This window comes from Eurosta solidaginis, chromosome 5, assembly GCF_040869045.1.
Source record: "Eurosta solidaginis isolate ZX-2024a chromosome 5, ASM4086904v1, whole genome shotgun sequence".
Lineage (NCBI taxonomy): Eukaryota > Metazoa > Arthropoda > Insecta > Diptera > Tephritidae > Eurosta > Eurosta solidaginis.
Genome location: NC_090323.1, coordinates 127,059,953 through 127,086,270, shown reverse-complemented (window position 1 = coordinate 127,086,270; position 26,318 = coordinate 127,059,953). Strand labels below are relative to the sequence as shown.

Here is a 26,318-nt window from a genome sequence, read left to right as displayed (position 1 = left end):
ACTGTAGACTCATGACGGGTATTCTGACTGGACACTGCCTTCTGGCGTCATATGCCTTTAAATTAGGCTTGGTCAGTGATAGCATATGTAGGAAGTGCGGGCTGGAGGAGGAAACGATCAAGCACGTTCTGTGCTCTTGCCCTGCGCTTTCCAGGCTAAGACTCCAGCTATTAGGAGTGATACAGCTGTGAGATCTAGAAGCAGCAAGTGGCTTATATCCTAGGAAGCTCCTAGTATTTGCCAAGAGGACGGAGTTATTTTATAACATAGGTCCTGGTTTTTGATAGGGGTTTTTTAGTTTGGTCGTTAAAACAAACTACGGACTTATTCTATGTGAGGTCCTCATGGACCGGCCAGTTCAACCTAACATAACCTAAGAAACGTCTTATTTCCAACTGACTACTCGGCTTTGGATACTTTTTTATTGCCAATGACTTCCGACTCCCCAGCTTAATCCCATCTGCATTGACCTCATGACCCAAAAACGTTACCCCTTTTGTCATGAAGTCACACTTTGAAAGTCTCAACGTTAATCCCTCACCTCGAATAATCTTCAAAAACTCCTCCAAATAATACAAATTCTCTTCTTCAGTATGCGTTGCTATTATTACCTCGTCTACATAGCTCACCACGCTCTTGCCTAACGGAGCAACAAGTTGGCTCATCATCCTCTGGAGAGTACATGGCACGTAACCCGAACGGCACCCTATTAAATTCAAAGTGATCATTATGGGTGACAAATGCCGTGAATGGTTTGGCTTTCTCTTCTAAGTCTATTTGATAGTACCCTGACATAAGGTCCAGGGTTGTGAAAAACTTCTTTCTCGAGAGTGTAGCCAGCACCCCATCCACAGTGGGCATCAACCACGGTTGCTTCTCTGTGACCGCATTTAACTCACGGTAGTCTACACACAACCGCCCTTCTCCATTTTGCTAGCGCACCAAAACGATTGGCGATGCGTAAAGTGAGTTAGACCTACGAATTATACCTAATTCCAATAATTCCCTAACCGTTGCCTCTACAATATTTTGCTTCGGGATAGGGATGTTATACGGCTTCTTGAAAATTGGCTTTGTCGAGGTAACCTTTATTTCCATTTTAAAGCACTCAGACTTGCCCAACTCCGGAAGCCTTTCCCCAAAACAAGCCGCATATGCGTTTACCAATTTGACAAGATTGTCCTCCATACCTGCCTGTAACTTATCGCCGATGTCTAAAACATCCTTCCCGATCATCATAATACTGCAACAACCACCCTCTATAATCACTTTGCCCTTTGACAATACATCGATTCCCACAATGGCATCATACGCCACTAGTGAATCATTCACAACTAGCATTTCAACCAAACTCGTGACATCATCCATTTGAATTTGTATTATTAAGTTCTCACAACACGAAGTTTCGCCCCTGCAAACCCGATCAATTTTTCTTTACATTCACCAAAATCCACCCGCACTTTTTTGCAATAGATCGTTTTAATAATGATTTGCAACTCCCCGAATCAATAAGTGCCTTGCATTTTACTTCGTTATTTCCTACTAAGACGATGTCTTTGCACAACTTCTTGCATAACCTACCTGACGTCACCTTATTTACCGGCGCACTTGATTCATCACCCTCATATTCTTCCATTACCTGATTAATGCGCTCACTTTGTTTACCATCACGCTTATTTTGCGGCTTACTGCAATTTCTCGAAATATGCCCTCTTTCTCTGCAATTAAAGCAAATGGGACCGGCTGCCCTTTTGTTAATTTCTTCTGAATTCAATTAATTATAGACGTTTACAGAATATAATACAATCCTTTTTTAAAAATTAATTATGTATACATACATTTTTAGAGAGAGTCAAATGAGAAAGATAAACACAGAAATAAAGTGAACAAAGAAGAATAGAAAATAAAGTAGTTAGCAATAGTGATGGCAGCTATCTAGTGATGACACTCTGTACTATATAACAGAAAAGGGACTCACCTATATCATTAATATCGTCCCCTCGCCATACGCTGTGATGCGCCTTCGTATCCTCGCCTATGATAAGCCGTCCTCTGCACCCTTCTTGATCCACCAGCCTTTCGAACTTCTCTGGTGGGGCGTCTACGTTATGGCTCATGTAGCTGGATGCCAAGATAGGGAACGGTTCTTTCTTCCCCTCTATTACGTCTACCGCTACGCCTTCGGTGCAGAATTTAGATAAAATAAAAGAGCATAGGTGTTTCCTTACCATGACTGCAGCTTCCCTGCGTCCTTGCGTAATAAACGCTGAATCCGCGAGCGTTGAGTCCAGAGACCTTTCCTCTAGATGAGAGCCAAGGCTCTTGTATCAGCGCCACATCAAATGAACCCTCCTCAAGAGTCAGGAGGAGATCGCTCGATGTCATTTTACTGTGCTGAAGGTTTGTCTGTAAGACTCGCAGCGCTATTGCGGTGTTGGTCTCTATCCAAATTGTCCGCCACTGCGCTCATGCGAGCGACTCTTTCCGCTGTTCTCAGAGTCTGGGGGTCCGTTTCCCTCACTCTGCTCGAAGCGTCCTTGTTAGACTCGCAGCATCAATGAGCTGTTTGTTCACTTCCAACACCTCTGGCTATACGCCTTTACCCTTGTCTTTTCTGCTACTTCTAGGTCCTCGAGGTCCTTTCCTACCTCTCCTGCTTTTAGCACATTGTGATTTTTCGTGAGGTTCTCAGCTTGTTCACCTCTGCCACTGCGCCTTTGTCCCCGTCATTTTCCGCTACTTTCAGGTTCTTGAGGTCTTTTTCCACATCCCCTGCTTTTAGCATATTGGAGTTATTGTCCTGAGGGCTCCTCTTTTTAAGGCGCACAAAAATACCACCTGTACCCCAGGACATTCTCCCAAGCTGCGAGTGCAACAGATCCTCCGATTCCTTATTAATTTGGACAATGTAGTGCTGGCCCCTCCACGGGTGGGGATACATGACCCTCCAGCATGTTAAGCGTGTCCTCCGCTTTTACACTCGGGGTATCCATACCTTGATCTGTGGTATCGTGGGATCAGGGCTCTATCAACCATCTTCAACCTTGCGCCCTCTTGTTTTCGAAGGTCTGGAACAACTCTCTGCAGTCGCGTTATTGGTGCAGATCATCAGTTTAACCCCATTGTGTCATCCAGTTGTTTCGAAGGCTGGTAGCAGTCTGGTTGGTTCATCATGCATCATTTTGACCATGATACTAATCAGCTCTCCTTCTACATTTTAACGACAGCCTGTCTTCATACTGGCTTGAATGAATGGCAGCGTGCATATGTGTATATGTGTATTGTATCCAAGTCCGTGCCTCAGCCGCAATGCTGCCACCTTGCTAGCAACATCGCGCAATGACGACATTGTATTTTACAGATATGTTGCAGCTGAAGTATAAAGTCGCTTGGGCATCACTTAGTGTAATAGCAGAAACTATGTTGCCAAAGGCGTAGCAACATTGCGGTCGAGACACGAACTAAATGTATCTGTGTAAGTGTTGGTTTGCGTAAGCATTTAAGTGTGTGAATGTATGAGTGTGTGGATAGGTAAATGAAAATATGGGAAAGCCGAAAGATAGTTTTGTACGTATATGTAAAAAAAATTTCCCTAAATAACGTTCTCTGCCACGGCGGTAGCTATAAAAGGGCACAATGTTAGGCAACGGATAAAGTTTTATTCTATCAGTGCCCAGTGCAAGTCCCGAAAGTGCAGTAAAGTGAAGTGCTCTTCAGCTATCAATTCGTTTTATTTGAATATTTTTTTTAAATATAAAAATTTGGCTAAATTTGAACGCATTTCCTTATAATTTTTTTTTAAATCCCCGCTGAAATATTTTAGAAACGCTCTTAATTATTTTCTGTATTCTTAATTTCGTTAATTTTAAATAGCGATCTGAGATGAGTGCCAAGGAATCTACATACCAAATTTCATTAAGATACCAGAAAACTTACTCAAGTTATCGTGTTTACGGACAGACGGACGGACGGAGGGACAAGGCGTAATGAATTTCTCTTTCACCCTGATAATTTTGATATATGGAAGTATAAATTTATCTCGATTAGTTTATACCACTACGGAATACGGAAGAAAATTAATATACTCAGTGAGCTCTGCTCATCTGAGTATAATTATAGCTGCGTTGGTTTCGTAGATGGTTTATAAGTGGTTTTTAATTCCATATCACATACGTTTGGGAAATATCGACCAAATTGTAGACCAAGGGTGACGTTTTTTGGAACGATTTTCCTTCATTCTTTGTCAAATAAGGGAAAATCACCATGTAGGAAAATGAACCCAGGGTAACCCTGGAATGTCTTTGTATGACATGGGTATCAAATGAAAGTTATTAAAGAGTATTTTAAAAGGGAGTGGGCCTTAGTTCTATAGGTGGACGCCTCTTCGAGATATTGCCATAAAGGTGGGCCAGGGGTGACTCTATAATGTGTTTGTACAATATGGGCATCAAATTAAAGGTACTAAAGAGGGGTTTAAAAGAGAGTGGCCCTTAGTGGTATATGTAAAGGCGTTTTCGAGATATCGATCAAAATGGCCAAGGGTGACCCAGAACATCATCTGTCGGGTACCGCTAACTTAATACCACGAACAGTATGCCTGCCATGATTCCAAGGGCTTTTGATTTCGCCCTGCAGAACTTTTCCATTTTTATACTCAGCTGAGCAGCGCTCACAGAGTATATTAATTTTGTTCGCATAACGGTAAACCGTAACGGCATAAACTAATCGAGATAGATATAGACTTCTATATATCAAAATGATCTGGGCGAAAAAAGAAATTCATTTAGCCATGTCCGTAAACACGATACTTACTTACTTACTTAATTGGCGCTTAACCGTCTAAACGGTTATGGCCGAAACACGATAACTTGCGTAAATTTTGAGGTATCTGGATGAAATTTGGTATGTAGGTTCCTGGGCACTTATCTCAGATCGCTATTTAAAATGAACGAAATCGGACCATAACCGCGCCCACTTTTTCGATATCGAAAATTTCGAAAAACCGAAAAAGTGCGATAATTCACTACCAAAGACGGCTAAAGCGATGCAACTTGGTAGGTGGGTTGTACTTATGACATAGAATAGAAAATTAGTAAAATTTTGGACAATGGGCGTGGCACCGCCCACTTTTAAAAGAAGGTAATTTCAAAGTTTTGCAAGCTGTAATTTGGCAGGAACGTTACACCTATTACTATATGTGTGCTAAATGAAAATTAGCAAAATCGAAATACGAACAGGCCCACTTTTTAAAAAAAATTTTTTAAAAGTCAAATTTTAACAAAAAATTTAATATCTTTACAGTATATAAATAAATTATGTCAAAACTCAACTCCAGTAATGATATGGTGCAACAAAATACAAAAATAAAAGAAAATTTCAAAATGGGCGTGGCTCCGTAATTTGTCTAGAATACTTTTAATGCTATAAGTCGAAAAAAAATTTCCCAATCCTTGTGAAATTTGGTAGGGGCATAGATTCTATGACGGTAACTGTTTTCTGTGACAATGGGCGAAATCGGTTGAAGCCACGCCGACTTTTTATACACAGTCGAACGTCTGTCCTTCCGCTCGGCCTTTAACACGATAACTTGAGCAAAAATCGATATATCTTTACCATACTTAGTTCACGTACTTTTCTGAACTCACCTTATCTTGGCATAAAAAACGGCCGAAATCCGACTATGACCACGCCCACTTTTTCGATATCGAAAATTACGAAGAATTAAAAAATGCCATAATTCTATATCAAATATGAAAAGTCCAGCCGGAAAACTAAACAATGTTTTAAAAAAAGAAATTGCTTGAACTATTAAAGAAAAATTAATTTTTTCAAAATTTTCCTTACTTGCGATGGTGAGTTATCGGTACACAAATTTCGTGTTCAATAGGTGATCAGTTTTTTTATTTACAAGAGCATTTTCTCTTTGCTGTTTAAATTTCTAAGAGTAACTCTGCAATTCAACTCTAATAGCTCGAATTTGGCAATAACAACAAATAGGCGTAAAATCAATGTAAAAGAGCTGTGACGCTTCAATTAACGGTAAATTTTGGATTTATTTTTAAAGAATATTCTATAATAACGTCACGCCATACAGAGGCTACTTAGTCTTATTATATCTGCGCTGGCAATTGCAGTTGCAAATAGTTTTGTGTTTTAATAAAAGTTGATTACAAATTAAATTAAAAATCGCGCCATTTAAGCAAGTAATTACTTTCATATTGAGCTTCAAAGTTTCGTAACGTCACGCCATATAGTAAGTAATTTTCTCGATAGGTGATGCTTTATTCTGAATTCCTATTCAATCATGTCTTATGCAGATGGATTCTTCGAGTAACGGTAAAAAGTACTCAAAGTGCTATAGAGTAAAACTAAAAACTGACCCACTAAGGCAGGAGAGAAGCCGTTTGAAAGCAAAAGAGAGGACATCAAAGTATAGAATAAGTTTGGACTCCAGCAAGCATAAAAATGATGCAATAAGAAAACAAAATTGTAAAAGACAACAATCATTTCGCTTGAGAAAGAAAAATGAATGTGCTATATAAGATAACCCAGAAGCATATCAGCCCTATAAATGCAAGCAAACAATAGGAAAGGCATTAAAAAAACCAAAACTGTTTTGCCGCCGACCCAAAGAAAAGAAGCTATATTGTTGACTTGTTATATAAAAAATATGGTACATTATCATTGAAGGACGAATCTAAATCTGCAATACAAGAAAAAAACAGTTTGTCGTAGCCTTTTACTCAAGAGATGATATTAGTGTCCAGGCCGCTGGTAGAAAGGAGACATTGATTGTCCATGGGGAAATAGTGGCCAAGCGTTTTATGTTGCTTTCTGTTGCTGAGTCGTATGAACTCTACAAATTGGAGAAAAATATTAACTTCGTTAGCAAGTCTGCATTTTACGAATTGCGACCAAAACACGTGCAACTATCATGTAAGATACCACATAATATGTGTGTTTGTAAGCATCATGCCAACTTTGCATTTATTTTGCAAAGCAGTGCGGATGTTATAAAATCTTTTTCGTCCAACTTTGAAAATTTTCTCAAATCAGCTTGTTGCAACATTGAAAACGAAAAATGTATGATGAATAAATGCAAAAATGCATTCAGGATGTAAGAAATGAATTAGTGCCCCTAAAATATTGGCCATTGATGGATGAAGCTGTTAAATGGAAACATTGGCGCAAAGTTGAAGACCGCATTGCTTTGACATACACCGAAGGTTCTTTATCTGATCTTTTGTACGCACTAGATGCACAGTTACCTTTGTTTAAACGCCACTTTTTTATTAAACGTTCCCAACAAAACTATTTCGAAAGAAATAAAAATAATATTAGCCCAGAAGATCTAATTCTACAAATTGACTTTGCAGAGAATTATAGGTGAACTTTTCAAAATGAGGTGCAAAGCGCACATTTTAGCTACCGTCAAGTTACCATTTTCACTTGTGTTGCTGGGCTGGTTGGCGAAATAAAATCGTTTGCTATAATCAGTGACACTCACTCACAATAAATTCGATGTGTGCTGGTTTTTAACAAAACTTGTAGACATAATCAAAAAAGAACATGGGCAATTTCAAAATATTTATATTTTTTCGGATGGCAGGAGCTCTCAGTTTAAAAATAAGTTTATTGCGCGAAGCCTTCCAGATTTTGTTTTTGAATTTGGTTGCAAAGTTGTAGAGTGGAACTATTTTGCAATTTCTCATGGATAAGGTGCGGTCGATGGGGTAGGAGCAACGATAAAACGAAAAGTTTTGGATACTGCAGCAAATAGAAGAGTCTTCTGTTTTGCTAATAGAAAAGTGGAATGAGTTGCGGAAAATTTCTGGAATACATAAAATTCATCATTTATCAAGCTGCGAAGACAGGCAAATAAAAGCAGCCGAGACTGCGTTTTCACATAAAAGTGTTGTATAATAATAAAATAAACTTTTAAAACGTTATTATTACTTATTTAAAATATTTTTAAATAAAAAAACACATATTTTTAAATAAAATTCATGTTTTATTTTTAAATGTCAAATGTTATGTGCATATTTATTTGGATTATTTTTTCAAAACAACAAAATCACAGCACTAACCTCAACTGAATATCTCCATTTCATACATTCATTCAATTTGGAATTTCTACAAAAAATTTTAAAATTGGTATATCAACAAAGAAAATTTTGATGGATTTAATTTCAGTAACATAACGCCAGGTAACGTCACGCCAGATACTTTGTACGGTAAAAAAAAATCGAAAAGATTTTTTTAATATAAGAAATTGGAATATTAACCTTAAATATTTAAACATCATGACAAGAAATTTCACGCGAATAGTTCCACCCAATTCGAAGAATTATGCCTTTTGACAATTCAAGCCAAAGAGGACTTCCGTTTTTTGTAACGTCACGCCAGCCCATTTATTACCTTATATAATTTAGTATTTTTAATAAATTTCCGTAACTTTTTTACTAAGATAAAGTTCACTTTATTACAATGCAACTATTTAAACAAAATTTTCCGAAATGTTAAGTAAAGCATTTTTTTGCACATTTAGTCACACAAATGTCACGTCACGCCAGTTTGGAAATACCCATATGAAAAAAGTTGCGGTGTTGGTCTCTATCCAAATTGTCCGCCACTGCGCTCATGCAAGCGACTCTTTCCGCTGTTCTCAGAGTCTGGGGGTCCGTTTCCCTCACTCTGCTCGAAGCGTCCTTGTTAGACTCGCAGCATCATTGAGCTGTTTGTTCACTTCCAACACCTCTGCCTATACGCCTTTACCCTTGTCTTTTCTGCTACTTCTAGGTCCTCGAGGTCCTTTCCTACCTCTCCTGCTTTTAGCACATTGTGATTTTTCGTGAGGTTCTCAGCTTGTTCACCTCTGCCACTGCGCCTTTGTCCCCGTCATTTTCCGCTACTTTCAGGTTCTTGAGGTCTTTTTCCACATCCCCTGCTTTTAGCATATTGGAGTTATTGTCCTGAGGGCTCCTCTTTTTAAGGCGCACAAAAATACCACCTGTACCCCAGGACATTCTCCCAAGCTGCGAGTGCAACAGATCCTCCGATTCCTTATTAATTTGGACAATGTAGTGCTGGCCCCCTCCACGGGTGGGGATACATGACCCTCCAGCATGTTAAGCGTGTCCTCCGCTTTTACACTCGGGGTATCCATACCTTGATCTGTGGTATCATGGGATCAGGGCTCTATCAACCATCTTCAACCTTGCGCCCTCTTGTTTTCGAAGGTCTGGAACAACTCTCTGCAGTCGCGTTATTGGTGCAGATCATCAGTTTAACCCCATTGTGTCATCCAGTTGTTTCGAAGGCTGGTAGCAGTCTGGTTGGTTCATCATGCATCATTTTGACCATGATACTAATCAGCTCTCCTTCTACATTTTAACGACAGCCTGTCTTCATACTGGCTTGAATGAATGGCAGCGTGCATATGTGTATATGTGTATTGTATCCAAGTCCGTGCCTCAGCCGCAATGCTGCCACCTTGCTAGCAACATCGCGCAATGACGACATTGTATTTTACAGATATGTTGCAGCTGAAGTATAAAGTCGCTTGGGCATCACTTAGTGTAATAGCAGAAACTATGTTGCCAAAGGCGTAGCAACATTGCGGTCGAGACACGAACTAAATGTATCTGTGTAAGTGTTGGTTTGCGTAAGCATTTAAGTGTGTGAATGTATGAGTGTGTGGATAGGTAAATGAAAATATGGGAAAGCCGAAAGATAGTTTTGTACGTATATGTAAAAAAAATTTCCCTAAATAACGTTCTCTGCCACGGCGGTAGCTATAAAAGGGCACAATGTTAGGCAACGGATAAAGTTTTATTCTATCAGTGCCCAGTGCAAGTCCCGAAAGTGCAGTAAAGTGAAGTGCTCTTCAGCTATCAATTCGTTTTATTTGAATATTTTTTTTAAATATAAAAATTTGGCTAAATTTGAACGCATTTCCTTATAATTTTTTTTTAAATCCCCGCTGAAATATTTTAGAAACGCTCTTAATTATTTTCTGTATTCTTAATTTCGTTAATTTTAAATAGCGATCTGAGATGAGTGCCAAGGAATCTACATACCAAATTTCATTAAGATACCAGAAAACTTACTCAAGTTATCGTGTTTACGGACAGACGGACGGACGGAGGGACAAGGCGTAATGAATTTCTCTTTCACCCTGATAATTTTGATATATGGAAGTATAAATTTATCTCGATTAGTTTATACCACTACGGAATACGGAAGAAAATTAATATACTCAGTGAGCTCTGCTCATCTGAGTATAATTATAGCTGCGTTGGTTTCGTAGATGGTTTATAAGTGGTTTTTAATTCCATATCACATACGTTTGGGAAATATCGACCAAATTGTAGACCAAGGGTGACGTTTTTTGGAACGATTTTCCTTCATTCTTTGTCAAATAAGGGAAAATCACCATGTAGGAAAATGAACCCAGGGTAACCCTGGAATGTCTTTGTATGACATGGGTATCAAATGAAAGTTATTAAAGAGTATTTTAAAAGGGAGTGGGCCTTAGTTCTATAGGTGGACGCCTCTTCGAGATATTGCCATAAAGGTGGGCCAGGGGTGACTCTATAATGTGTTTGTACAATATGGGTATCAAATTAAAGGTACTAAAGAGGGGTTTAAAAGAGAGTGGCCCTTAGTGGTATATGTAAAGGCGTTTTCGAGATATCGATCAAAATGGCCAAGGGTGACCCAGAACATCATCTGTCGGGTACCTCTAACTTAATACCACGAACAGTATGCCTGCCATGATTCCAAGGGCTTTTGATTTCGCCCTGCAGAACTTTTCCATTTTTATACTCAGCTGAGCAGCGCTCACAGAGTATATTAATTTTGTTCGCATAACGGTAAACCGTAACGGCATAAACTAATCGAGATAGATATAGACTTCTATATATCAAAATGATCTGGGCGAAAAAAGAAATTCATTTAGCCATGTCCGTAAACACGATACTTACTTACTTACTTAATTGGCGCTTAACCGTCTAAACGGTTATGGCCGAAACACGATAACTTGCGTAAATTTTGAGGTATCTGGATGAAATTTGGTATGTAGGTTCCTGGGCACTTATCTCAGATCGCTATTTAAAATGAACGAAATCGGACCATAACCGCGCCCACTTTTTCGATATCGAAAATTTCGAAAAACCGAAAAAGTGCGATAATTCACTACCAAAGACGGCTAAAGCGATGCAACTTGGTAGGTGGGTTGTACTTATGACATAGAATAGAAAATTAGTAAAATTTTGGACAATGGGCGTGGCACCGCCCACTTTTAAAAGAAGGTAATTTCAAAGTTTTGCAAGCTGTAATTTGGCAGGAACGTTACACCTATTACTATATGTGTGCTAAATGAAAATTAGCAAAATCGAAATACGAACAGGCCCACTTTTTAAAAAAAATTTTTTAAAAGTCAAATTTTAACAAAAAATTTAATATCTTTACAGTATATAAATAAATTATGTCAAAACTCAACTCCAGTAATGATATGGTGCAACAAAATACAAAAATAAAAGAAAATTTCAAAATGGGCGTGGCTCCGTAATTTATCATTTAATTTGTCTAGAATAATTTTAATGCTATAAGTCGAAAAAAAATTTCCCAATCCTTGTGAAATTTGGTAGGGGCATAGATTCTATGACGGTAACTGTTTTCTGTGACAATGGGCGAAATCGGTTGAAGCCACGCCGACTTTTTATACACAGTCGAACGTCTGTCCTTCCGCTCAGCCTTTAACACGATAACTTGAGCAAAAATCGATATATCTTTACCATACTTAGTTCACGTACTTTTCTGAACTCACCTTATCTTGGCATAAAAAATGGCCGAAATCCGACTATGACCACGCCCACTTTTTCGATATCGAAAATTACGAAGAATTAAAAAATGCCATAATTCTATATCAAATATGAAAAGTCCAGCCGGAAAACTAAACAATGTTTTAAAAAAAGAAATTGCTTGAACTATTAAAGAAAAATTAATTTTTTCAAAATTTTCCTTACTTGCGATGGTGAGTTATCGGTACACAAATTTCGTGTTCAATAGGTGATCAGTTTTTTTATTTACAAGAGCATTTTCTCTTTGCTGTTTAAATTTCTAAGAGTAACTCTGCAATTCAACTCTAATAGCTCGAATTTGGCAATAACAACAAATAGGCGTAAAATCAATGTAAAAGAGCTGTGACGCTTCAATTAACGGTAAATTTTGGATTTATTTTTAAAGAATATTCTATAATAACGTCACGCCATACAGAGGCTACTTAGTCTTATTATATCTGCGCTGGCAATTGCAGTTGCAAATAGTTTTGTGTTTTAATAAAAGTTGATTACAAATTAAATTAAAAATCGCGCCATTTAAGCAAGTAATTACTTTCATATTGAGCTTCAAAGTTTCGTAACGTCACGCCATATAGTAAGTAATTTTCTCGATAGGTGATGCTTTATTCTGAATTCCTATTCAATCATGTCTTATGCAGATGGATTCTTCGAGTAACGGTAAAAAGTACTCAAAGTGCTATAGGGTAAAACTAAAAACTGACCCACTAAGGCAGGAGAGAAGCCGTTTGAAAGCAAAAGAGAGGACATCAAAGTATAGAATAAGTTTGGACTCCAGCAAGCATAAAAATGATGCAATAAGAAAACAAAATTGTAAAAGACAACAATCATTTCGCTTGAGAAAGAAAAATGAATGTGCTATATAAGATAACCCAGAAGCATATCAGCCCTATAAATGCAAGCAAACAATAGGAAAGGCATTAAAAAAGCCAAAACTGTTTTGCCGCCGACCCAAAGAAAAGAAGCTATATTGTTGACTTGTTATATAAAAAATATGGTACATTATCATTGAAGGACGAATCTAAATCTGCAATACAAGAAAAAAACAGTTTGTCGTAGCCTTTTACTCAAGAGATGATATTAGTGTCCAGGCCGCTGGTAGAAAGGAGACATTGATTTTCCATGGGGAAATAGTGGCCAAGCGTTTTATGTTGCTTTCTGTTGCTGAGTCGTATGAACTCTACAAATTGGAGAAAAATATTAACTTCGTTAGCAAGTCTGCATTTTACGAATTGCGACCAAAACACGTGCAACTATCATGTAAGATACCACATAATATGTGTGTTTGTAAGCATCATGCCAACTTTGCATTTATTTTGCAAAGCAGTGCGGATGTTATAAAATCTTTTTCGTCCAACTTTGAAAATTTTCTCAAATCAGCTTGTTGCAACATTGAAAACGAAAAATGTATGATGAATAAATGCAAAAATGCGTTCAGGATGTAAGAAATGAATTAGTGCCCCTAAAATATTGGCCATTGATGGATGAAGCTGTTAAATGGAAACATTGGCGCAAAGTTGAAGACCGCATTGCTTTGACATACACCGAAGGTTCTTTATCTGATCTTTTGTACGCACTAGATGCACAGTTATCTTTGTTTAAACGCCACTTTTTTATTAAACGTTCCCAACAAAACTATTTCGAAAGCAATAAAAATAATATTAGCCCAGAAGATCTAATTCTACAAATTGACTTTGCAGAGAATTATAGGTGAACTTTTCAAAATGAGGTGCAAAGCGCACATTTTAGCTACCGTCAAGTTACCACTTTCACTTGTGTTGCTGGGCTGGTTGGCGAAATAAAATCGTTTGCTATAATCAGTGACACTCACTCACAATAAATTCGATGTGTGCTGGTTTTTAACAAAACTTGTAGACATAATCAAAAAAGAACATGGGCAATTTCAAAATATTTATATTTTTTCGGATGGCAGGAGCTCTCAGTTTAAAAATAAGTTTATTGCGCGAAGCCTTCCAGATTTTGTTTTTGAATTTGGTTGCAAAGTTGTAGAGTGGAACTATTTTGCAATTTCTCATGGATAAGGTGCGGTCGATGGGGTAGGAGCAACGATAAAACGAAAAGTTTTGGATACTGCAGCAAATAGAAGAGTTTTCTGTTTTGCTAATAGAAAAGTGGAATGAGTTGCGGAAAATTTCTGGAATACATAAAATTTATCATTTATCAAGCTGCGAAGACAGGCAAATAAAAGCAGCCGAGACTGCGTTTTCACATAAAAGTGTTGTATAATAATAAAATAAACTTTTAAAACGTTATTATTACTTATTTAAAATATTTTTAAATAAAAAAACACATATTTTTAAATAAAATTCATGTTTTATTTTTAAATGTCAAATGTTATGTGCATATTTATTTGGATTATTTTTTCAAAACAACAAAATCACAGCACTAACCTCAACTGAATATCTCCATTTCATACATTCATTCAATTTGGAATTTCTACAAAAAATTTTAAAATTGGTATATCAACAAAGAAAATTTTGATGGATTTAATTTCAGTAACATAACGCCAGGTAACGTCACGCCAGATACTTTGTACGGTAAAAAAAAATCGAAAAGATTTTTTTAATATAAGAAATTGGAATATTAACCTTAAATATTTAAACATCATGACAAGAAATTTCACGCGAATAGTTCCACCCAATTCGAAGAATTATGCCTTTTGACAATTCAAGCCAAAGAGGACTTCCGTTTTTTGTAACGTCACGCCAGCCCATTTATTACCTTATATAATTTAGTATTTTTAATAAATTTCCGTAACTTTTTTACTAAGATAAAGTTCACTTTATTACAATGCAACTATTTAAACAAAATTTTCCGAAATGTTAAGTAAAGCATTTTTTTTGCACATTTAGTCACACAAATGTCACGTCACGCCAGTTTGGAAATACCCATATGAAAAAAGGGATGAAACATGGTAATTGGATTGGTTTATTGACGCAAACCACAACAAAACTTTGTAAAATGGGTGTCTCACCTACCATATTAAGTAGAAGAAAATGAAAAAGTTCTGCAGGGCGAAATCAAAAGCCCACCTATAGAACTAAGGCCCACTGCCTTTTAAAATACTCATTAACACCTTTCATTTGATACCCATATCGTACGAACACATTCTAGAGTCACCCCTGGTCCACCTTTATTGCCAAATCTCGAAAAGGCGTCCACCTATAGACTAAGGCACACTCCCTTTTAAAATACTAATTAACACCTTTCATTTGATACCCATATCGTACAAACAAATTCTAGAGTCACCCCTGGTCCACCTTTATCGATATCTCGAAAAGGCGTCCACCTATAGAACTAAGGCCCACTCCCTTTTAAAATACTCATTAGCACCTTTCATTTGATACCCATATCGTACAAACACATTCTAGAGTCACCCCTGGCCCACCTTTATGGCGATATCTCGAAAAGGTGTCCACCTATAGAACTAAGGATCACTCCCTTCTAAAATACTCATTACCACCTTTCATTTGATACCCATATGGAACAAACGCGTTCCAGTCACACCTGGTCCACCTTTATGGCGATATCTCGAAAAGGCGTCACCCTAAAGAACTAAGGCCCACTCAATTTTAAAATACTCATTAACACCTTTCATTGGATACCCATATCGTACAAACGCATTATATAGTCACCCCTGGTCCACCTTTATGGCGATATCTCGAAAAGGCGTCCACCTATAGAACTAAGGCCCACTCCCTTTTAAAATACTTATTAACACCTTTGATTTGATACCCATATCGTACAAATACATTCGAGAGTCACTCCTGATCCACCTTTCTGGCGATATCTCGAAAAGGCGTCCACCTATAGAACTAAGGCCCACTCCGTTTTAAAATACTCATTAACACCTTTCATTTGATACCCATATCGAACAAACGCGTCCTAGAGTCACCCCTGGTTCACCTTTATGGCGATATCTCGAAAAAGCGTCCACCTATAGAACTAAGGATCACTCCATTTTAAAATACTCATTAACACCATTCGTATGAAACCCATATCGTACAAACAAATTCTAGAGTCAGCCCTGGTCCACCTTTATGGCGATATCCCTAAATGGCTTCCACCTATAGAACTATAGCCCACTCCCTTTTAAAATACTCTTTAATACCTTCCATTTGATAACAATGTCATACAAAAACTTTCCAAGGTTACCCTAGGTTCATTTTCCTACATGGTGATTTTCCCTTATTTTGTCTCCAAAGCTCTCAGCTGAGTATGTAATGTTCGGTTACACCCGAACTTAGCCTTCCTTACTTGTTTTCTTTTTAATATGGTAGGTGTCACACCCATATTACAAAGTTCTTTGTAAAGTTATAGTTTGCGTCAAAAAACCAATCCAATCACCATGTTTCATCCCTTTTTTCGTATTTGGTATAGAATTATGGCATTTTTTTCATTTTTCAAAATTTTCGATATCGAAAACGTGGGCGTGGTCATAGTCGGATTTCGCCCACTTTAAATACCAAGATAAAGTGAGTTCAGATAAGTACGTAAACTAAGTTTAGTAAAGATATATCGATTTTTCCCCAAGTTATCGTGTTAACGGCCGAGGGGAAGGACAGACGGTCGACTGTGTATACATACTGGGCGCGGCTTCAACCGATTTTGCCCATTTTCACAGTTATCGTCATAGAAGCTATGCCCTTACCAAATTTCACAAGGATTGGTAAATTTTTGTTTGACGTATGGCATTGAAAGTATTCTAGACAATTTAAATGAAAAAGGGCGAGCCACGCCCATTTTGAAATTTTATTTTATTTTTGTATTTTGTTGCACCGTATCATTACTGGAGTGGAATGTTGATATAATTTACTTATATACTGTTAAGATATTAAATTTTTTGTTAAAATTTGACTTTAAAAATTTTTTGTTTAAAGTCGAACACGCCCATCCAATCCGATTTTGCTAATTTTTATTCAGAACACATATAGTAATAGGAGTAACGCTCCTGCCAAGTTTCATCATGATATTTTTAACGACTGCCAATTTACACCATGCAAAACTTTTAAATTACCTTCTTTTAAAAGTGGGCGGTGCCACGCCCATTGTCCAAAATTTTACAAATTTTCTATTCTGCGTCATAAGGTCAACCCACCTACCAAGATTCATCGCTTTATACGTCTTTGGTAAAAATTATCGCACTTTTTCGGTTTTTCGAAATTTTCGATATCGAAAAAGTGGGCGTCGTTATAGTCCGATTTCGTTCATTTTAAATAGCGTGTAGTGTCAGTGTTACGTCGTGTTAATATAGCTGGCAACTCCCCAATTATAAGTAGACAATACACTATCATGCAACGCTGCATGTATGCCCTTGGTGAAGCAGTCGAATGACGGAGAGAATTCTGATTGGCTGAATCCTCCGTTATTCGACTCCATCACGCCATTGTACCGGTATGCACAAAAGCCATACCGACAAGGTGGCTGAATTGCATTGTGGCTAAAGGCGGCGAGTTTGGATTGAGCCGGCGCCCGATGAAAACGCACGAATTGTAAAACGGTAGAATAAAAATGAAAAATGTGTTAAAACTAAAATGTACTGAACCTAAATTAGCAGTGATAAAACTAAACAAAAGAAACTAAAGTGTTAAGAACTAAGAATGCATAAAAACTAAAAATGTAACGAATATGTAAATACTTTATAAATAAAAAAGAGTTTAAATACCACTAAGAATAACAATTTGTACTAAAAAGAAATTAAAGAGGTGAGTTCGTGTTGTGTGTGCCTGGAGCTGCGACCCAAAAACTTGGGCATAAAACGTCCACTTTACAAGCGATCTGGGATGAGTGCCCAGGAACTTACATACCAAATTTCATTAAGATGCCACAAAATTTACTCAAGTTATCCTGTTCACGGACAAACGGACGAAGGGAGGGACGGACATGTCTAAATGAATTTCTTTTTTCGCCCAAATGATTTTAATACATAGAAGTCTGTATCTATCTCGATTAGTTTATGCAGTTACGGGGTACCGTTATGAATATGCTCTGTGAGCTCTGCTCAGCTGAGTATAATAAAGTGCTAAAGTGAAGTGTAGTGCGCGGCTTTAACTCCGAACAAAAAAATTTTTTTTTTGTTAGTTTTTTGTAAGTTTACGCGCGCCCCCTTGCCAGTGTCAGCCGAGGACCAGGAAACCTGCCCAGAAAATCGAGAGTCGAAGTAAGTCAAAATTATCTGCTACTTGGCGTGCATACAGGCAATTTGCTCCCACCTAGCAAATTGCCCAAGCAAGCCAAATAGGAAAACTGCATTAATGCAGATGCATATATACGCAGATGTGTGTATATGCGTCTGCGGCCATGCAAACACAAAACCCCTAATGTACATATGTCTGAAATTAGTGAAATATTACATAATCAGCCCAATTCTAAACGAAAATTCCGTGCGAGTTTTTTCCCTTCTCCCATTCCTCGTATTATAAATAAAAATTCCTTGTGAGTTTTTTCACTTCTCCCTTTCCTCCTATTCTGAACAATGTTCGAAAAAGCGGAAACCGGTTATGGGAGAAAAGTAGGTATTATGAATGTGAGGGAGAGGGAGATTTCTCTGCCATTTCATAGGAGTTTTTCACTAGTTAAATTAAAGGGAATGCATCAAAATAGTTAAAGGAAATTGGTTATTTTAAGAAAGAACACTTATTTGTACAAATTTTTGCTAAAATATGTATTTACATTCTACCACAATATTCTCACTGTTAATACAACAACAACAATATTCTTTATTTTAAGTCGAAAAGTATATCATAAGCAACGGTAGAGCTCTTGGTATACATATTTGATGCAGCCATCCGAAATTGCGCAAGGATTTTTTAATAAGGCTTAAATAGATTTTGGCATATGACGAAGGACGAATTCAACTCAACTTGGCCGCCAGAAAATTGCTTTGCTGAATGAAAGCAGGCAACTCCGGCAGATTTGTGTTATGCGGCCGTCTTCTTCTTATGTTCCGCTGTTGATGTTGCTGTGGCACCAATTCATTACTCATTTCAGTGAATACCACATGAAATGCTATAAATACTGTGCATTGTTTATATTTTTTTTCTTAATTTCTAACAAATTTGCAACAATAATTAGCTTTTCAATTTTTTAAACAGAAGAAGAAATGTGCAACGAAATTTCAATTGACAAACAGCTGACTTCGAAAATTCGAAATTCCTATTCCCCAATTATTGTTCTCCCTAGGAGAACAGAATTGGAGGAATATTTCCGCGGGAATAAAAAAATCCGCGAGAACAAAATTCCGCGAGAATATTTAGAATTTGTCTGTATATCTCATTAATATTATTAACTTTAAATAATATATACATTAAGTAATCTTCACCAACTTTCATTCCAGCCCACCTCGCCAACGCAAGGACTCACTGGGCACAAATTCCGAAGGAAAACAACGCCCAACGTGTTGTACACTATTTGATTTCACCGACGACACACAACGTCCACAACAACACCACATATTTTTTATCGGCGGCGCAACGCCAACAACAATTACGACACATTTTCACTGCTGGCAACCGCAACTTCCACCTGCGGCACAGATAGCGGCAACAACGACACCTTTTTTTATTGGCGGCCACACATTTTTGTATCGGAAATATGTCACCAGAACAATACCATCTTCATCCACCGACCAGCCCACAGAATTAATTTTTACCAGCTCGTTCAGCCTCTAGAGACCAGCAACAAAATCACCAAGAATAATGCAAGGTTATTAAAATATACATACATATGAAAAGAAGCCTAAAAGCGGTATTGGCGGCGGTCACTTTCAACAACAAAACCAAACCGCAACGGCAGCAGCAGAAATAATCAAAATTAAATTAAAAAAAAAATTTGTTGCTCCCAACAAGTTGTACATTTTGTATTTTATCGCATACCTTTTTATATATGTATCTATTCATATGTATATTCTTTTTTGGATGTAGATTTTTGGTAGGAAAAAGGATGGGAAAAAACTAAGTTTGAGAGCTCATGGACAATGCTAGTAAATTCTAGAAAATGCGAACGAGGAAACCAAAGAGTATAAAAGGCGGCAGATGTAGAGGCGCTGGAATTCAGTTTGATTTGAGTTGTCAAGCAGTTTCGATTAAGACGATATCTAGCGAGCAATAGCAGAGTTTCATTGAGCTATCAATCAGTGTGGTTATTAAGCAAGCTATTCGTTGCACAGTTTGAGTGTTATTGTGAAGTATTTTAATAAAGGCCATTTTTCCATTATTTAATATTGGAGTTATTTATTCAACAGTTTAGCGATACGAACCTAGCAAAAGGGCAAATAAGAGGATTTGAAGTAAATTCGTTACAACTGGTGTCAGAAGAGGAATTGTTGAATAAATTCCAGAGGACAACAAGGACATGGCAAAGTTCAGTGAATTGAAGATCCCACAACTAAAGAAGGAGTTGGAGAGCCGTGGATTGAATACAAGCGGAGTTAAACTTGAACTTCAGGCACGGCTACGAGAGGCAATGGAAGCAGAAGGAATTGATGTGGAAGAGTATGACTTTCATCTTGATGGCGAGGAAATAACAAAAATGGAAGAAACACCGCAGACAATGGCGAACACAGACCTGAACATGATATTGGCTGCAATATCGGCACAAATGTCCGAAATGTCATCACAAATATCTACCAACATGTCATCACAATTGGAATCACAGGAGACACGTATAACATCCAAGATGGAAATTCAACTGGAAGAACAGAAAACGTATATGTCATCACAGATGGAATCACAGGAGACACGTATAGCATCTCAACTGGAATCGCAGGAGAACCGTATAACATCGAAGATTGAAGCACAAGAGGCACGAATGTCCGAAATGTCGGCACAAATATCAGCGCAGATCTCTGCACAACTGGAACAGCAAGAAGGACGTATTTCTTCGAAGATGGAGGCGCAAGACACACAAATTTTGCAACTTGAGAACAAAATAGATGCCGAGATTGAAACATTGAGAGGTCGTATACAGGAGTTGCAACTAATTCGCCCAGTTGTTTCAGCAAGCAATACGAAGGTAAAAACTCCATCTTTTGACGGTTCTGTTCCTTTCCAGGTCTTCAAGCTACAGTTTGAGAAGACCGCAGCAGTGAACGACTGGAATGCGGAAGATAAAGTTGCTGCACTGTTCGTGGCATTGAAGGGGCCAGCAGCGGAAATCCTACAGACGATTCCCGAAGAAGAGCGGAACAATTATGAAGCATTGATGGCTGCTGTGGAACGACGTTTTGGAAGCGAGCATAGAAAACAGATATTCCAAATTGAGTTGCAAAACCGCCACCAAAAAGCAAATGAGACATTGCAGGAGTTTGCTTCAGATATTGAAAGATTGGCTCATCTTGCGAATGCGGACGCACCCGTGGAGTACACCGAGAGGGTAAAGATTCAGAGCTTTATAAATGGCATACGAGATGTGGAAACGAAGCGGGCTACATATGCGAATCCAAAACTAACATTTGCTGAAACTGTATCGCATGCTCTGATTCAGGAAACAGCGTCGCTTCTGTGTAAGCCAGTTTTCAAAGCATGCCGTGTAGAAGTAGAAAGGCCAGAGTGGGTAGACACAATTTTGGAAGCACTGAAGGGATCTCAACAGAAGAATGCCGGAGTTATTAAATGTTTCAAGTGCGGCAACCCAGGTCACATTGCACGTCATTGCGATCTTGGTCCTAATAGTTCCAACAATGTGGGTGGCCGTAAACGCAAAGCTGGCGGAAATGAGCAAGAGCGTGTCGGATGTAAAGAACGAAAACTTGCCCCGGCTATTAAATGTCCTGTGATATATGTGTCGCAGATTGGAAGGAAATCAAGCAGTCTTACCATCAGAGGGAATGTGGATGGTAAAGAGCGTGTACTGACTGTAGATACGGGGGCATCTCATTCCTTGATTCGATCTGATTTGGTCTACAGGAGAGTAAAGTCATTACCTGGAGCAAGGTTGCGTACGGTCACAGGCGAGTATAATCAAGTCAAAGGCGAAGTGGTATGTGAGGTATTAATTGGAAAAGTCATGGTTCTACACAAATTCGTTGTGGCGGAGATCGTTGATGAAGTCATATTGGGAGTGGACTTCTTGGTTGACCATGACATCAGGATCGATATGCGGAGAAAAATTATGCGCTATAAGAACCAGGACATACCACTTAACTTTAGTTTGGAAAAAGGGTTCAGCAGTAATCGGGTACTGGTGGAAAAGACTCGACAAAGACCACGAAAGTCAAAGGCAAAGGTTGATAGATCGAATGGGCCAAATAAATCAAAATCAAAAGTACCTGCGAGAGAAACACTGGCATTGACAAAACCTAAAAGACGCAGGAAAACGAAGCAACGAATTTCCGAGAAAGAATGCGAGGGTAGTTTCAAGCCAGAGCGCACTACTGTGGGGAAACGTGGGAACGATACTGATTATGCAAAGCAAATCCGTCCAGCGCAAGCTCTACGAAGTAGTTCATCGGCCAAACAACAGAGTGTGAAGGAACGAACCAGGGTATTGAGTGGTACGATGAAACACAGGTACCATGAGAACAATAATTCGAAAGGTTTCTTGGCGGGAGATTTGGTACTGATATACAACCCTCACCGGCGGAAAGGTGTTCCATCCAAATTTCGGTGCAGATGGGAAGGCCCGTACAAGGTTGTGAAGAAGATCAGTGATACCATCTACCGCATACAAAGCATTGAGAAACCACGGAGTAGAATAGTGGTACATTTGGCGATGCTAGCAGCGTTTAGATCGAGAGATTTGTCTGATCGGGACGACTTAGGTGGAGGGCAGTGTTGCGAATATTAAAAAAAAACATAAGGAGTGCTGCCGTCTCTAAGCCGATGCTAAGCAGTGACGTGAATGCACATCAATAATTCAATCATTATGTATCTACATAAACGAAACAATAACTGCGTCTACATATATGTACCATGTACGTATACGAGCAGCGGAGAGTCAATGCACTAACACATGCATATATCTGAGATACTCCTATAAGTATGCAATGAGAAAAACTATAAAATTGTGCAATTGTAGTTACAGCTCAGAAGTTTGAGAGCTCATGGATAATGCTAGTAAATTCTAGAAAATGCGAACGAGGAAACCAAAGAGTATAAAAGGCGACAGATGTAGAGGCGCTGGAATTCAGTTTGATTTGAGTTGTCAAGCAGTTTCGATTAAGACGATATCTAGCGAGCAATAGCAGAACTTCATTGAGCTATCAATCAGTGTGGTTATTAAGCAAGCTATTCGTTGCACAGTTTGAGTGTTATTGTGAAGTATTTTAATAAAGGCCATTTTTCCATTATTTAATATTGGAGTTATTTATTCAACAGTTTAGCGATACGAACCTAGCAAAAGGGCAAATAAGAGGAATTGCAATAAATTCGTTACAATATGTATGTTTGGGTTTTTTGTTTCAGCTACTCAACTGCAGCGGCGCCGTTGGAGAAGAAGAGTAATTTGGTGAGTGTTTTGCGGGAAACATCAAAATTTATCAAAATACCCCTGTTTAGGTATATGTACATATTTTAGCAAAGATTCTTGATCTTGCAAAAATAGAACAGGAATTAGCAAATAAGAAAAAGAACAACAGATCGCAACGAACATATGTACATACATAAAAACTTTACAAACATACATTTGCCCTTTACCGTCTTATACTCAGCGTACCTTGCACACAGAGTATATTAACTTTGATTGGATAACGGTTGGTTGTACAGGTATAAAGGAATCGAGATAGATATAGACTTCCATATATCAAAATCATCAGTATCGAAAAAAATAATTGATTGAGCCATGTCCGCCAGCCCGTCCGTCTGTCCGTTAACACGATAACTTGAGTAAATATTGAGATATCTTTACCAAATTTGGTCCACGAGCTTATCTGGACCCAGAATAGATTTGTATTGAAATTGAGCGAAATCGGATGATAACCACGCCCACTTTTTATATATATAACATTTTGGAAAACACAAAAAACCTGATTATTTAGTAAATAATACACATAGAATGTTGAAATTTGACGTGTGGACTGATATTGACTCTTGATAAAAATTAAAAAAAAAAAAAAAATTTTAAATGGGCGTGGCGCCGCCCACTTGTGATAAAATCAATTTTACAAATATTATTAATCATAAATCAAAAATGGTTAAACCTATCGTAACAAAATTCGGTTTTGTTATAGCCACGGTTTTTCCTACAAGTACGTTCGGTGTTGATTTGTTTGTTGCTTCGACAACTTGCTTGGTTATTTAGTTATATGCGTGTGTATGTGTCACAACTCTTAGCTGATGACTACATATGTGTATGTAAGATAATAAGCTGCTGATTAGGTGTGTGAAATATTCTTCGTTGCCTTCTATGTATGTGTGTAAATGATGGTTGATGTTTACATGCACATACATAAGAGTGGCTGCTGGCTGGTTTTGTTGTTGTGATTATTTACTGACAGCATAGTGATGCTAATATTCGCCACAATATTCTAAGCTGGCATACGGAACACACGGTATGGGGGACTAGGAGTTGATGACTCTTTCTTACGCGAGTGCGTGTGTCGGAAAAGGAGGGAGGGACGGGGGTAAAAGCTGGTGCTCGGCATTGCTACTGTCCATGCTACGTAGATGTACGTAATGAGTTGCAGCGGCCGCGTTAGGTGGAGCCGTCATTTGGCTCGAGCAATGTCGGACAGTTGATGTGGCCTGCTGGGCATTGTCGCTGCTAGAAGTTGGCGGAGGTACGTATGAGAGTGAACCGCGGGACGTCCTTGGACGTGAACAGCAGGGAGCCACAAAAGTTGTATAGAAATTTCGGGGGTGACGAACGTTGGGTTCTAACCCAGAACAGCCCGAACGAAGCAATAATCTTTTAGACGTGACACACTGCCAAGAGTATGACCGTCTGAGATTAATCCTTTTCCGACAAATGCTGGAGAACCGCAGCTTGGGGCCGGATCAGGAGGGTATGGAGCAGTCCAGCTGCAAGGAGCTGCTCCGAGGATGACAATTTGTGGGAGGGACGCAACAAATAAAAGGGGGTTAAACTGAAATGACAGTCCTTGGTCGGGAAATAAAATCCCGATTCGCTCCGGTACATAGAACCGGCTGTCTCGGGAAGCGTTAAATTGTTTGTATGAGACAAGTACGAAATTCGGTTTAAAATTTTGATTCTGTCATATCCTATATAGAGAAATTAACCTAAATTAACCTAAGGCACTGTTCACAGATGAAAAAACCTCCCATTTGCTTATATTATGCCAAATTTACACATTCCGGGTACAGGCTTAGTATATTTATAGAAATTAACTCTCTGAATTTTTTCAGTGATAAAAAAATCGGCTGCTTAGGAAACTTGTGCTAGGCTTATTTTTATTTTTAAATTTGTTTCTTTTTGTTTCCCACCCTATTTTTTTTTTCAAATGTTTATTTTGGCTTACGATTTCTTCTCGAACACAAGCGAGATTTTCGAAACCCGAGAAATCGAGAACTCGACTTCTCTCGAGATTCTCGTGTCTCGAAGTACTCATAAATGTCGCGAGCTTCTCGACATAAGCTTAATTGCTGTATGGACAGTATTTATATACACTTGGTTTTTTTTACTTGTGAATTTTTTTTTATTATATTGCTTTTCATATATTCAATATTTTATTTTTTATTTAACGAGACATCGGGAACACGGCTTCTCGCGAGATTCTCGAATCTCGAGAAATACTCGTAATACTCGCGAGCTTCACGACTTTCAATTCAGACGCTGCATTGGAAGTATTCTATACATTTCGGTGTTTTTTAGTTGTGGTTTTGTGGAAATGTTCGCTTGTGGTCCAGAAGAATTCGTAAGCTCTATATAAAACAGCCAATGAATCGATTAAATTGAATGTCGAGAAGATCGTGTGTATTACGAATATTTCGAGATTCGAGAATCTCGCGAGAATTGAAAGTCGAGAAGCTCGCGAGCCTTACCAGTAATTCGAGACTCGAGAATCTCGAGAGAAGGCGAGACTCGAGAGAAATCTCTTCTCGAACATGTTCGAGAAATCGCACGCTCTAGTTTATTTCTTAAATTTTACAGGAATATTCGCTACAAGTAGATATGGCATTTACAAAGCGACATAACTCCGCAGTTATTAGTTCTAACAATATGAAAAATTGAATGAGGGTGTACTTTAATATAACACACCAAAATCTGTGAAGAGGGCAGTTTCAAAAATCTGTTGTTGCAAACATAGAAAACGAAGATGTGGTACTTCAAGCACAGTTTTTATAATGGACGCCTTAAGCAAACTCAACTCTTGATCAGCCGTGGAGTTATAATTTTCTCAACGTATCGTTGAGTATCTTTGATCCACTCAATGGTTGGGGTTTACATCAAACATTTTGGTAATTCTATACGACAGCATGACACTTTTAATATACGTTCAAAAAAATCTAAAGGAGCTGTCAAACGACGCGTTTTGGACCC

General features: G+C 38.2%; 1 protein-coding gene across 10 annotated transcripts in view; it reads right to left on the bottom strand.

Annotated features, from left to right (window-relative positions):
- Positions 1–26,318, bottom strand: part of LOC137251942 (folliculin-interacting protein 1) — a 428,398-nt gene that overhangs the window by 190,626 nt on the left and 211,454 nt on the right. The window lies entirely within an intron of this gene.